At 42.9% G+C, this 15,908-nt stretch overlaps 1 pseudogene; it reads left to right on the plus strand.

The window, feature by feature from the left end:
- Positions 1–1,269: 1,269 nt before the first annotated feature.
- The window catches only part of LOC146859491 (T cell receptor alpha variable 3 pseudogene), a 49,103-nt pseudogene continuing 34,464 nt past the window's right edge, over positions 1,270–15,908 (plus strand).

Consider the following 15,908-nt stretch of genomic DNA (forward strand, 5'->3'; position numbering starts at 1 on the left):
ATTGTGAACGGGGATCCCGAATCAGCAGCTACCTGTAAAGGAATACCACCAAGGTTAATAACACACAAAGGTTTACTTTTGTCAGAACTCGGGATGTTAATAACAATTGTTTTTTTTTGATTTGCGGAAGCAGCTTGAGAAAACTGAGTGTCATCAAAATCACTGTCCGAAGAATCTGAATTTTCTGTAAGACAAACGACTTGATTGACTTTCTTGTTAATTTTTTTTCTATTACAAACCTTAGCTAAATGGCCAATAATTCCACAATTAAGGCACTTTGAAGATCTAGCATAACATTTCTCTGAACTAGCATTATGCTTAGTGCTACCACATCTGTAACAAGCAAAATTCCCTTGGTTCTTAGAAGTACTCTTCTCAGAAGGCTTGTAGTTGACAAAACGTTTTTCTTGTGAACTGCACTTCCCTTTATGTTTTGTTGAAATTAAATTAACTGCAAGTTTTTCAGTACTGTCAGTAATTGCCTTTGCACTTCTTTCAGACAACTCCGCCTTTTTAATCAAAGTAGTTATATCTTTCAAGCTGGAATCTCCTTCAATCCAAAGCTTATCTTGAATACTCTTATTCTTCTGACAAATAACCAATTGATCTCTGATAATATCATCATGGAGAGTGCCAAATTTGCAAGGAATTGCTAAAATTTTAAGCGCCGAAATGTAATCTTCAATAGTTTCATTTTCTTGCTGTTTCTTTTTATAGAACGTATGTCTGGAAATTGCAACACAAACAATGGGTGCGAAGTAATTGTCTAAATCCAGAATAGCACATTTAAAAATATCAACATCTCCAGCTCTTTCTGTTTTTTGCATTTGATTATAAATTCTCAACGCTTCAGGGCCAAGACAATGCATAAGAATTCTTTTTTTCCTTTCAGGAGATAGACTGCCACTATTATCCTTGAATGTCGCAATGTAATTGAGCAAATACTCTTTCCAATCAATCCACTTAACTGCTGGTTCACCAGGACTCGTAAGGAACTCTTTTGGAGTGTTTAAGTTAACACCAACTACCAAATTGTTAACTACACTGGGAACAGCAGACAAAGTTTCTGCATTCCTTTCCATTTTTTTTTTATATAAACATAATAAAAAAAACTATCCAGAAATCCAGGGGCCTGTATAACGCGAAATGCTTACATCCACATAGAAGAAATTCAATTCAGCGTTAAAAATGCTTAAAACCGGTGAACTCCGTATCGACTGTTGCTAGGAAACCAGTAATAAAGCTTTACTCGTCTTTGTTAAATCCAAAATGGCGGCACGTAAAGGTCACGCAGCGTGACCCGTTCAATTTCCCAACAAACCTTGCGTTGCGTCGTCGCGTGTGACGAATCTGAAGAAGAATGCCGACTCGAATTTGAAGGTTCAAGCTGGTGAGTGCGCTCGCGATGCTGTAACGGCTAGCTGTACTCGTTTTCGATTCGAGAAACAGCTAAACAAAACTAACGTCAGCTCACACTCAAAATCAAGGCACTCACGGCAATTTGCTGAAATCCAAAGATGCCACTCTGGTTCCCTGTTCTTCCCTTCCTTTTACGAAGGTGGAAACTGTCACGAAGTGAAAAATTCCTTTCTCGAAGGCTAGTAGAGCGTGAAATCCGAATCAGTTAAGATCGTCGCCAATTTCTGTAGTATCTGGTAATAATGCGAATAAGGCAAATCATGTGGATTAACGGTTTATTCCGAAGGAAAATACAAGTCGTAACCCTTCAAGCTCCAGGCAGAATCTGACCTGTAGATTCCACTTGGTCATACAGAATACAGAACACAGAATGTACACTTAGAAGTTCTAACTTCTACATCACTAAGCATGCACCACATAAACAGTATAATTTACTACATCACTACACCGGTGTTGTGGAGTCTGGCTGCAAGAGTCCGGTGGGAGATGGTGTCGAAGGATGTGGAGAGCTCTAGTAAGATAAGGGCCGCAGTGTGGCCCTGGTTGAGTAGCATGCGGATAGCATTGGTGGAGGATGGTCTAGGTGCTGTGGTTGCTGCAAAATCCAGACCTTGAGGGGTCAACAATGGCTTTCTCTTCGATGAAGGTGGTCAATTGGTGTTGATGAATCACTCGGTGACTTTGGCAGCAAAGGGGATCTTGCTCAGTTTGTGCACATACTGAGCAGACCAAAAAAGTCGACATAGGGACAACGAGACCGTGGATCCTGAAAAAACACACAAATTGTAATTCAGAAAAGGTCATTTACATGATTACATGTCCTTGTCATCTTCGTTATGTGGGGATGACCACGCGTAAAATAAAACTTCGGATTAATGAACAAAAAAGTACCATTCGTTGTAAGAAACAATCAACAAGATTAACCAATCATTTTCTTGTATACAGACATAAGGTTGAAGATCTGAAATGGTTAGTGCTAGAACAACCATATATCCCTTCACACATAAGTGATATCACACGGTTTCTCTTCCAGAGAGAACAAAAATGGATTTACAAACTTAAGAGTGATATACAGGGATTGAACGACGAAATACCATGGGTTGCACTCTAGGTCTTTACTATACCATGACCTAGTTGTTACCTAGAGGCTGTGTTTTATATCTGTTTAGTACTTGCTTGTCAAATAAATAAAGATTTTTATCTCGACATTTGCTCTAGAGACACCAGTTTACCTGATGATTAGAGTACACCATCTCTTTTGGAGTTATTAGATTTCGTACAGACATGCATTGACTCATATTGAGTTAGATGACGTGTCACAATGAGAAATCTCTCACTTAGAGCCATAAGAAAATCTGTGATGCATAAGGAAATCAGCTTTGATATCTCACATTAACAAGCGAGCTCAAATCCAAATGATAAACAAATGGTGAATTTTTAAACGCTTAAGATATAGTGGATAATGTATTAGACACTTTGAGCCTGTGTATATACTTAATATGAGGCTCTTCATTATAAAATTTGCTTTTGTTCAACACGTGATTATTTGGATAGTGGCGAGTACGCCATATGATTTTCCTTTATTCTAAAGGAATTATTATTCCCATTATTCCTTGGCGCAATACTGTGACGCGAGAGAAGGCATGCAAAAAGAAGTGAATGCTTTTACATAATCGTTACACGTGTACGGGCGTGTTACATGCTAGCTCATCTTTCTTTATACTAAAGAACTACTTTTCCCATGATACTCCGGTATAGAGTTGCGACGCAAGACTATTCTGGCGCTAGCATTTCAACTTCTTTAATGCTAAAGGCATAATTTAGACAAAAGATCTCTTGCTTAGATACAGCGAGTATTTCTTAATCGGCATTATAGGCGCACTAACGGTACATTACTAGCTCACTCACTAGGAGGCTTAAGCACCACAACTCCCATGGTGCTTCAGCACTTAGTTTCGTCGCGCTTTCACTCCTGCTCGAGTAAGCGTGTGTATTTAAACCAACATCATACGCAGGTCGATGCCTCCCCTTCCTGCTTCTGTTAAGAACCGAGGTACCGACCGACAGGTTAGTTTCCGCCTGATATCTTTGAAGGAATTTTTTAATGTTTCTCATATCTTCGGAGACTCGCTTACTCTTTGATATTCTAAGGGCGAGTTGCTAAACGCTTCCATCTAGTTTGTGTGAGCGTTGTCAACATTTAACAAGTGTATGTTGAGCTATAGACTTATTTGAGTGTCGCTATCAGACTTTTACAAAACAACACGTTGGTCGTTTGTGACAGTTGATATTTTCAGCAACTTTTGCAACAAATAACATCTGTTTTAGAGAATATATATATTCACTGTCATTTGTACGACTTTGTCTTGATATGTGATCCTCTGAGACAATCTTGTATTTTCCATTACTTACGAGAAGCTTTTCTCATAATTAGTCATTAAATGGAGCTAGTGATTCGTGACTTATTTAGATACATGCTTCATGGAATGCCTGGCAACTATAAACGATAGAGGCACAGCCACAGGGCTGTAATGCCGCAGTTTCTTCAGGATTTGGTATGAAGAATGTGCTTTGTTTTGTTTGATGATTGAATTTAAGACACAGATTGGTCTTCCCAATATGTTCTATACCCGTTTATTTCCATATAGAGCGAGGCCTCATTTCTCAGAGCGGATGCCTGGTGAGGTGAGGAGAGTTCCCGTACATGAACGGGTAAGCGTTTCTTTCGGTTTTTCTATGTGGTTCTTTATTGATACAGGTAATACTGTGAGAACACATTGATGTGCTTAGAGTTGATAGGATTGAGCACACATAGTTATTGTTGATAAAGCAGGTGTGATGTACAATAATTGGCATTTAATGCTTTCCTTTATTTTTAGGAAATGGATCAACACTCCTGAAGAATTTGTACAGAGTGTTGTGTGAAAAATTCGCAACCAAAGTAGGTTGTTTAATTTCCAATACTATTGTGTTTTTACTTTTGGGATTACACAAAGATAGATAGCAGTAGCATTACATCATAGGTCCTGACGAAAGCCCAATTATCACTTAATCAAGAGGCTGAAACATGTAGACCCTTTTACTATCCGGACTTGAGCAGTTATTATTTCAAAACAGCTCCTGCACTGGTTTTATTTCTTCACTTGAACAGAATCAATAAAGCATCATATCTGTTCCAGTAGATGATTTTAAAATTTTCACTTTTCATTGCATTGCTTCCCTCACCACCATTAGCAACTAAACCACATTATTGAGAACTTCGGCTGATACTATATCTCAAACCGATAAGCAAGGTTTTTGTTGTCCATTGGTGCTGTTGCCCCGATTTCCATGGGTTCACAGTCAGGGACACTGAATCCCAAATGATGGTGGTTGCTACCCGGTGGCTGATGGGATTTATCTTCACTTGCTGAAGTACTCACAAGCTTTATCACTCTTTCCTTGTTCTGACCCTAGGTTTCTGGATTTTGTAGTTATTGTAAGTTGAGAATAAGGGGATAAGAAACCTAGTGGTCATTAAACATTGTTCCCTTTGACCCTTACGATAGACCTGGCAAATCTTAGGTTTATCTAGGTATTTAGAGGAGAGAGATGGGCCATTAGTTCATCAAGTCAGTCGAGTCGGCCGAGGGATTCTTGAGGAGGGGCTTGACCTCTGCCTGCTTCCAGTCATCGGGGAAGATGCCAGTGTCGAGGGAGGCATTGATGGTTCGGCATAATTCGGGTGCAAAGGCAGCGGCCACTCTGTGGTAGATGTGTGATGGCAGGGGTCCATGGGGGCTCCTGAGTGGGTGTTCATTATGGTCACGGTGGTGTCTGCAGTGGTGGCAGGTCTCCAGGTGGTGATGGTCGGCTGGTTGCCAGTGGTGGGGAGGAGCGCGGTGTCCGGAGTCTGTTCACTGAAGTTGGCATAGAGGGCCTTGATCTTCAGGTGGAAGTAGGAGATGAGCTTGTTGCTGAGGGCCTGAGAAGGAGTGATGTCTGTGGCTTTGCTGGGGGGTTTGGTGAGCTGCTGGATGACGTTGAAGAGTTCTTTAGCGTGGCTTGTGTTGGTGTGGATTTTGTTCTTGATAAAGGTCCGCTTGGTGGCTCAGTGGTTTTTCTGTTCTGCCAGAGTTTCTCGAAGCATCTACAGGAGCGCCTGGCCTCTTGGAGGTTAATGGTGAACCAGGAGACCTTCAGGGGGCGTTGTTTGATGGAGTGGCAGAGGGATGTGAGCTTGTCTGCGCAGGTGGCAATACAGTGGTGTAGTTCTTTGGCTGCGGAGTTTGCTTCGGTCGTTGCGGAGGGGGCTCGTGGAGGAGGGTGGTGTTGAGATGTTCCTCTGTGATCATGCTCCAGTTTCTCTGTGGCGGGCGCTGTGCGGGTTTGAGTGCAGTTTTGGTGATGAAGGTGAAGTGTACGCTGTAGTGGTCTGTCCAGAGTGGCTGCCTGATGTGGCTGAAATGGATGTTTGTCCCTCCTGCAAAGATGGGGACCAGGGTGTGTCCGGCTCCGTGGGTAGGGGTGTTGATGAGCTGCCTCAGTCCGAGGTTGTCAAGGTTTTCAAGGAGGGTGATGGAGTGGTCTCCGATGAGAATGCAGTCTGTGGAGGCGATGGCGTGGGGTGCGGTGAAGTCAGCAATGGTGGTGGAGGAAGAGGCGCAGGGTCCGGGGGGTCTGTAGGCGAGTGTCCCGCACAGCGTGGTTCTGGGGCTGGTTGGATCAGGAAGTGAAGGTGCTCTATGTTGGAGAGGGGGTCGCTCGTGCTAGAGGTAAAGTGTCGGAGGGAGCACTTGTGTGCAGTGGCGAGTCCCCCTCCTGGGCGGATCAGAGATGCGGTCCTTCCTTTGGATCTTGTATCCATCAGGGATGGCGGTGGCGATGTCGGGGGTCGAGGTGGCGTTGGTACAAGTTTCCATGTAGAAGGCGACGTCAGGTGAGAGGGTGTTGAGCAGGTCCCAGATCTCCATGGTGTGTCTGTGGAGGGTGCGTATGTTGAGGAGGATGCACGTCAGGGCTTGAGTGGTACAGGTGTCCGTTGTGGGTCCTGCGGTTGTGGGAGAGCTGTTGATGGTGAATGATAGTTGGCAGTGTCGGCAGGAGAATTGGCCATGGGTGATGTTCGGCTTTGATCTCTGACAGTGGTGGTTTCTCCTGGGGCTGAGTGTGAGTGCTGGAGCAGAGTTTTCTGTTAAAAATTTATCGAGTTTTAAGCTCCAGTTTTGTCTATATGTTAAGATTTTAAAACACTAATTAGTAATAATTAATTAATAGTTTGTTTTGTCTGGACTAATCAATATCACTATTGAGAGAAACTACACGTGGGATGCATAAATGTTGCTTAATAATAGTGTGCGGTTTATTCACAAATGCTATTTGTTTTGTGTTTTGTGCGTTTAAAATAACGTGTACAAATGCTTTATTGTGTTGCAGAAGGCTAGATAAGTACATACACATAAGGGTATTAGAGGGGTTTAACACTGTACAATCATTATGATGTGGTAACGTTGTTTTTGTCTCTTTTAATTAAGATGGTCCGTTTTTGCCTAGATAAAGATGGCTGCCTTTTACAGCCTGCGCTCGAGTGATCGAATTTTGATGAGAGGCCTTGCTGAACATGGTGAGAGTCACCTGACCACAGCTTTTGCCTAGTTTAGAAGTTTTCCGTGAGGACAGCAGCTCCGGGAACGGGTCCAATTGCCCTTGGACGAGGATAAAGTCACAATGAACAATGACAATGCTGCGGTGGCTCTGCTAAGATATCAAGGAAGAGCGTCTTTGAAAGAAACATTTGCAAACTCGAGTTTCCTTCTTCTGTCTTTTTATTTTTGTGATTTTTCCTGAGCAGAGATTTTCTAAATGTATCTAAAGACTTCCTTTCCTGCTCGCTCTGCTCAGTGGCTCAACGGATATCTAACATTTGTTTGTTACTTTTGTTCGCAACATATACTATAAGTATGTTAGACTAGAGAGGGTCCATGTTCGTTCGCTGGTTCATTCTTTCATCGCGTTTGGACGTTTCCTATGCTGAGGACGGCGGCTCGAGAGACTTTACCGAGAGACCTGTCCTGTCTCATTTAGTTAGAATAGGTAACTATGAGAATAACGATTTTGCTAATGATTGACTTTACTTTTGAATTAATTTTAGATAAACAAGCTTTTGTTTGAATTACAGTGTCGGGTGTTTATTCTTTGTCATTTATTGAGTTTCAAATGTATTTCCTATGTTCAAAATCATGACTCAAGGCAATGTCATTAACCCCTTCAGTGCCCGCCCCTTTCCCCGCCCTGTGCCGGCCGTTGTATTAGCGGGCGGGGTTTATGACGAGCTGGTCTCGTCATGGGCACAGCGCAACCGCGGCCCATGACGAGACCAGCTCGTCATGGGCATTGAAGAGGTTAAGGTCGCATTGACCTCATTGTAGATGCAGATTGGTCTAAGTATTCTCACCTATCGTCAGTGTGGATAGAGTAATAGCGTGAATTTAGTGATATGGGCCCTAGCGTATGATGTGTGACTGCGTGTGTGACTGTAGATTTACTCTGTCCGTGGAAGCAGGGAGAATTTATATGCGCCGATCTGCAACAGTTTCCTGGTAGCAGTATGATGGTTGTGATCATTGTCTTGATCTGATTAGATTGCTTGTACATAGGCTTTGATTTATTGATTTTTGATTAATGTTGGGATATGTACTAATACTATATGTTGAGGTCGTCGTGTTGAGTTCTATGTAGTGTGTGCGGCTTCTGGAACTTGGGAGCTGGTGACAGTTCCGTAGTAGGGCAGAGGGAAGTAAGTGCTGCTCTCGGGAAAAACGGGATTGTTGGCCCTGTACGTATGCGGGGAAAAACGTGTGACAATTGAAGTTGCGCGTCACATTGTCTGGGTTCGGAATCAGTGACATCGTCGTGTGTTGCTATTAGAGATATATTTTCGGTATAAAAGGAGTGTGTATGGTAGCGAAGGTTATCTGTGAAACTCTGGTTTTAAGTCCCAGGGATCCGTAAGGTTCGCCATTAAAGCTTATCGCTGGAGAAGTAATAGGTATTCTCTAAGCTTGTTTGAAGGACTGGGCAGAGGTAGGCTGCTTGGTTAACGTGTGTTATAATTCTGTAGCGGGACAGATTGTTCGCTGTTCTCAGGAAAGGCAGGATTCTGTGTGCATGTGCTATATTTTTCTGGTGTGAAAGTGCGTGAATGTATGAGCATTTAGTTGATTGTAAGACTCTTTGGGAGCAGTCCTAGAGGAAACAGTTAATGGATGCATGTTAGAAGGGCAGAGTAGAGGGATGTGCTACTGTGTCAACGACAGTGTTTATTCTGTGGTGGAGCAGAGGTAAGCGCTGTTCTAGAGAGAAGCGGGATTCTTGTGAGAAAGAATTTTCTTTACTATTCTGTGGTTAGCGAGGCAGACAATGGAGATGTTTATATGTTGTAACTAATTGATTTTGTAGAATCTGAAACAAAGTCTACTAAAAGGCTTTGTAAAGGAGGGGTAGACGAGTGACAGGAGACAGAGCAGAAGCGTTTGCAGCGACTGCTGACGTCATTCAGACCGCGCTGTGATTGGATAGTGACTCAGAATAGTGCTCGCGCTAGGATTGGTGCGTTGGTGTGAGCCGCGCAGGGATTGGAAGGAGTACAGAGTGACGTAGACGCTCCAGGATTGGTGCGTTGGTGTGAGTCGCGCTTTTATTGGAAAGATCCGCAACTGTACGGAAGGGACTAGAGAATATTGGTAAACGTTAAAATGTATTACCAACCGGAGGAAAGTAAGAAAAAATCTTTGTTCGGTAAAATAAAAAGGTGGTTCGACAAAGATAAAAATGTAATAACTAGAGAAGGTGAATTGCTACCTCCGACGAGAACTCCTGCATCCTACATGGTTGCGAAATATGGGTATCATACCTGTATATGGTTGGATAATTGGGCTAAGTATACTAAGGAAGATGGTGTTCTAGCATTCTCGGAACATGGTTCATTTAATCTGGCCGTGTTGAGAAATTTACGAGAGAAGATGATGTGTCTAGAGCCTAGACCAAGGCCGACACAGTTTGAGGCGTTGGTGGAATGGGAAGATGAGGTGCATGAGCGAGAAAAGCAGAGGAGTGGAGGCAATTATAGGTCCTTTTTTGGGAGGAAATATGATCGTGAAACTCATCATGATCGAATGAGGAGATGGCGAGATGCTAGTATGTCAGAGGGATTATATCCTATGAGGACTGTTGATGAAGCGGAAGGAAGGAAAGGTGCAGAAAAGGTGCCTGATACAGAAGTGAGAAGGTACGGAGTTACTGATTATGAGGATGAGGTCTTGGATGACATGATTTACAAGAGACCACCTCCGTATAGACCAGAACCAGAAGAGAGTACGCCAGTTTCTACTCCTGTAAGAGATACTTTGCGAATTATTAAAACTGAGGTTGTGACACCTGATCTGAAAAGTGGTAGCTCTTTCATGGAAAGGGAGAGAGAGAGAGAGAGCGTGAGAGAGAGAATCGAGTCAGTGAAGAGAAAACAAGAGAATTAGCCAGAACCACATCTGAGCTGACTGAGAAAATTCGCGAGCTGACAAAAAATCTTGAAGCAGTTACAGTGCCTGTAACTATTGGTCCGGTTGTGCCTATTTTTGATAAACAAAGAATGGGTGAAAATAATTTGACAGTTCCTTATGTTGGAAATGGTTTGGAGGAATCAAGAGTGAGAACAGGAGGAAATGATTCAAGGCAGTCAAGACATGACACATGTAGTGGAGGATTAGATGTGCAGCCTAATTCAGGATTGAATACTGGTTGTTTGGGAGGAACAATTTTGGAACCACAAAGGATGACAGAACAAGTGGGTGCAGTGAAAAAGTCTCCTGAAATAACAGCTGAGGATTTGAATGATTGGTTGAAAGTTCTTCAAAGGAAGGATAAAGATTCACAGGCAATTGATGTAGCCAGGTTGCGCATGGAATTGGAGGAGCTTATTGCAGGGACAATTTCTACAGACATACTCAAAAACCATCATGATGGAGAATTGTTATTTATGTGTAAGAGCATCACCTGGAGGGCTAAGAATACACATGAAAGGTTAAGAGCAATAGCGAGTGAACAGGGAGTTGACATGGATAAGGTGAAAGCTTTGCAGAAACCTTACAGAGTGGATTTCTCTGATAAAGATATTGAAAATCTAAATAGTGCTGGCAGAACAGGGCAGATTAAGGAAATGATTGCATTGTTGTGAAAATGGGGTGATGTAGAAAAATGGAAGGATAGGTGGTACAAGAAAAGGGAAGATTCAGTGGACAGGACTTACTCAGCTTTCCCTGTGAGAGAAAAAGAGAAAACAGTGGATGCTTAGCCTATGAGAGAGATTCCTGGAGGAGGATATGTACATGTCCCATGGACTAGACAGGATATTTTATCATTTACGAATGATTTCCCTCGACTGAGAGAAAAGCCCGTCGAGTGGTATAGGCAGGTAGACAGGTTTGTGAAATTGTCAAAAGTGCTGTGGATTGACCTGAATAGTCTGTTTGATATAATTGTTCCAGCAGACTTGTGGGCTGAGTGTAAAATAGTTGTAGATTGGCCTGCTAAAGAGTATCCAAGAGATCCGAAAACAGGAGCACCAGATCCAGAGGTCATGAGGAAATATGATCAGGTAATTGTATTCCTGAAAAATAAAGTACCCCCAAAAGAGACAGACTGGGTTAAGATAGATCGAACACATCAGGAAACAAAAGAATCAGTTCATGCTTTTTACGAAAGGCTGATACTGGCTTTTAAACAGTTCAGTGGAGATGAACACCTGGGTGATAAGGACTTGAGTCATTTTGTTTACAGGTTTGTATATGGCCTGAGACCTGAAATAAGTGAAAGAATACGTGAGCATACGGTTGACTGGCAGAGTAAAAAGATTGATGAAATCTTGAGACATGCAAAGTACTTCAGTGATGAGATCGAGGCAAAACAGAGAAAGCTGAAAGAGAAAGCAATGTGGGCTCAGGTGAAAGTTGCTGAAAGACAAGAAGCACAGTTGATGGAACAGGCAAGTAATCCAGGAATTAGACCCAGATATGCAGGAAAAAGAAAGGGGAATTTAGAGGAGGCTAAAAAGAAATTCCCTTGTCACAACTGTGGACAATTGGGGCATTGGAGATCTGAGTGTACCAATCCACCATTAGTGAGTAATGAAAGTAAACCCTTAAATCAACAGGTGCAGAACGAGGGGTGTAATCAACAGCAGCAACAGCAGAAGGTTGTCAGACAGCAGAGTCAAGAGCCAAAACCGCCCTTGCCGCAGAATAGAGGGTCCCAAAAGTATAACCAGGACTCAGGATTCTACAATGATGAGCAGGTAAACAAACCGAGACGTTCTAACCTGGTACAGCAGTACTGGTTAAAGAATGAGGGGAGTGAGTCTGAAGGGGACTATTGACGGTGCCGAAGAGAGGAGGAAGAGTGCATACTTGGTGCAACTCTAGAAATAGACCAGGCAGGACCATTTGTAGATGGGAAAATAAATGGGGAAAGTGTTACTTTTTTGGTAGACACAGGAGCGACGAGATCAACTGTCAGGTCAGCAGATATTAGAAATCTTCCTCTCTTGGACGAAGCAATCCAAGTAGTTGGTGTAGCTAATACACAGATTAAGACTCGTCTTACCGAACCAGTAAGGGTAAGAATAGGGACATTTTCAGACATGCACAGATTTGTAGTCTGTGACACCAGTCCAGTGAACTTGTTAGGTAGGGACCTATTGTGCAAGATGAATTGTACAATTTTTTGTACTCCTGATGGAATAGCTTTTGAGACACCAGATGAGGATGTTTTGTACCGGATGACTCTAGATAATAGAGAGAGTGAGATTGTTGGTACATATGCTGTGTTTAATCCAGATGATTTGCCTCAGGAGTTGAGACACACAGTGAAAACAGCGGTTTGGGATTTTACTGGAGAAGATGTGGGATTGATGAATAATGTAGATCCGGTGAAAATTTCAGTGAAAGAGGGAATCAATTACCCTAATATCCCACAGTACAGACTGACACCAGAGATAATTGAGGGAATAACCCCTATAATTGACAAGATGATTCAACAGGGTGTTTTGAGAGAGTTACTGAGTAGCCCGTGTAATTCACCGATAATGGGGTTGAAGAAACCTAATGGAAAGTTCAGGATTGTACAGGATTTGAGAAAAGTTAACAAAATTGTGGTGGCATGTTGTCCCATTGTGCCAAATCCTTCAGTGATTTTGTATCAGATTCCTCATGATGCTGAGTGGTACACGGTGATTGATTTGTGTCATGCTTTCTTTTCAATTCCATTGCATCATGACAGCCAGCCGATTTTTGCATTTCGGTTTGGCCAGCGTATTTTAGCATGGTGTCGTATCCCACAGGGGTATACAGAGAGTCCTTCGATATTCAATCAGTTGCTGAAGAAATCTTTGGAGAGTCTGACTATGCCTGAAAACTCAGTACTAGTACAATATATTGATGACCTACTTGTGGCATCAAAGACACGTGAAGCTTGTGAAGTAGATACCATAGCTTTACTGAATCATCTGGCAGATGGAGGGTTAAAGGTATCTCCGGCCAAATTGCAATTTTGCAAGAAAGAGGTGCATTATCTTGGACACAATATTGAAAAGGGTCTGAGAAAGGTGACCGATGACAGGATCAAAATTATCAGAGGAATGAGAGCCCCAATGACCCAGAGAGAAGTGAGGATGTTTCTGGGGATGGTGGGTTATTGTCGTCAGTGGATAAGTAATTTCTCTCTGATAGCAAAGCCACTGATTAAGTTGACCAAAAGTGAGGTGAGAGACCCATTGGAACTGGATGGGGAACAAATGGCAGCATTTGAAGAGTTAAAGAGCCGAATGTGTGAAGCCCCTGCTTTGGGAATGCCAGACTATGAGAAAGAGTTTGAGTTGTACTGCAGTGAGAGAAATGGATGTGCACTTTCAGTGTTAATTCAGAAGCATGGACAACTGAGAAGGCCGATTGCGTACTTCTCATCGACACTTGACCCCGTAGCTGTGGGTTTGCCAGGTTGCCTGAAAGCAGTAGCTGCTACATGCAGAAGCTTGGAACAGAGTGAGGGTATAATAATGGGATATCCTGTAAGGGTGTTCGTACCTCATGATGTGGCAATTCTTTTTACAAGAAGCAGGACTCAGTACATGTCACATAGTCGGTTGACTAAATATGAGAAAATCATTCTGGGAGCATCAAATGTGACTCTTGAGAGATGTGTGAATGTGAATCCAGCAACGTTGTTACCAGATGCTGACAATGTGAATGTTGGAGATGATGTTGATCATGATTGTTTGGATGTGCTTGACTATTGCACGAAACCAAGACCAGACATAAGAGATTTACCGTTGCCTGAGAGTGATCATGTGCTGTTTGTGGATGGATCGTGTCTGAGAACTGATGATGGTGTGCTGAGTGCAGCATATGCAGTGTGCAAGGTTTCAGAAGTTATGGAAGCTTCGCCTTTGAAAGGAGTGAGATCTGCTCAAGTGGCTGAATTGGTGGCATTGACAAAAGCTTGCAAAATTGGGAAAAATCTGAGAGTGACTGTGATGACTGATAGTCAGTATGGATTTGGAGTCGTTCATGACTTTGGCCAGCTTTGGCTACAGAGAGGTTTCTTGACATCGAGTGGGGCTCCAATAAAGAATGCTGAAGTGATTGGGAAATTGCTTGAGGCGATACAGCTGCCTAAAGAGTTAGCAGTTGTGAAATGTGCTGCTCATGGACAAGGAGATGATTTTGTTACTCTTGGTAATAGATTTGCCAATGACATAGCACAATATTGTGCCAAAAACAATCATTCGATTAATAGGGCACGAGAGAGGGAAATGTCTTTTTGTTCTGTGATGTTTACTAATGTCCTAGAAACATGGGATGAAGTGAAACAGTTGCAGGATGAGGCAGGAGATGAGGAAATGAGAGATTGGATCAAGGCAGGTTGTGCCCCAAGGGAAACAGATCATGTTTGGATCTACAGAGATGGTAGACCAGTCATGCCTAACTCAATGTTGTCGACAATGGCGAGAATGTATCATGGTCAGGGACATTTGGGAAGGGATGCAATGATCAGGTCTTTTAAGCAAACCTGGTACAATGCAAAGTTCAGGTTGATTGCAGAGAGCAACTGTCAGAGATGTTTGATTTGTCAGCAGTTCAATACTGGGAAAAAGACAGTGGTGAATCTAGGAACAATAGGCAGAGAAGGAGGTCCTTTCACAAGAATTCAAATAGATTTCATTGAAATGCCCCAAGTGAACAAATTGAGGTATGTTCTAGTGGTAGTCTGTTTGTTCTCAAGATGGGTGGAGGCCTATCCGACTAGGAGAAATGATGGAATAACAGTTGCAAAGTTACTGTTAAGGGAGTTGATTCCTAGGTACGGGTTCCCAGTGACCATTGAGTCTGATAGAGGTGGACACTTCTATAATGAGCTCATGGGTTTAATTTGTGAAGCATTGAGCATACAGCAGAAGCTACATTGTGCATACAGACCAGAGGCTTCTGGAGTCGTGGAGCAGATGAATGGCACAATAAAAAACCGAATTGGTAAGATGTGTTTAGCCACTGGAATGAAATGGCCTGATGTCTTGCCTCTAGTGCTGATGACTATTAGGTCTACTCCAGATAGAACCACAGGTTGGAGTCCGCACGAAATCTTAATGGGACGTGCGATGAGACATGCATTTGTGCCTGTCAACAAGTTGATGACAATAACTGATGACATGATTTTGGATTACTGTAAAGGCCTGGCTGACGCAGTTCATTCTGTGTTTCACCAGGTTGGAGAAGACGCTACCACACTTGAGAAGAAGCAAGCCCATGATCTGAGTCCAGGGGACTGGGTGAGGATTAAGGTGCACAGGAGAAGAAATTGCTTGGTTCCAAAGTGGGGAAGGCCGAGACAAGTAATTCTGACTACGACAACTGCAGTGAAGTGTGCCGGTGTGAAAAACTGGGTGCATGCGAGTTATACTCTGAGAGTTCCAAATCCAAAGGATGGGACTGGTAAGGAGTATTTTGAAGAGTCAGATTCCAGTGATGATGCAGAAACTGAACCAGTGAGAAGGGGGAGAAATCCTGAAAGGGGTGAAGATGAAAGAGAGTTGAGTGATTCTTTCCCCTTTCCAAGAGAGGCTTCAAGAGAAACATTGAGAGTCTCAGAGGAGAGATCGGATTCTGTAAGAGTGCCTGAAGTTCCAACAAGCAGTAGAAGAGAAAGGAGCAATTCCACAGAGATTACACCTGAATCAGATGAAGAGGTTGAAAATCCACTTGAGATTACACCTGAAGAAGCAGGGTCAGTAGAAGTTAGAGAGGGACAGATAGCGGAAGACCCCCGAGGAGGTGCATGGAACATTCCTGATAAGCTAGGTGAAGGGACAAGTAGACAGCAAGAAGATTGCGTGTCGGAGACCCGAGGAGGGACAGAATTAGGGAAGTCTCAATCGGTGGTGGAAAAGACTGTGGAGTAAAAGA

Source organism: Triturus cristatus, chromosome 3_2 (assembly GCF_964204655.1).
Source record: "Triturus cristatus chromosome 3_2, aTriCri1.1, whole genome shotgun sequence".
NCBI lineage: Eukaryota > Metazoa > Chordata > Amphibia > Caudata > Salamandridae > Triturus > Triturus cristatus.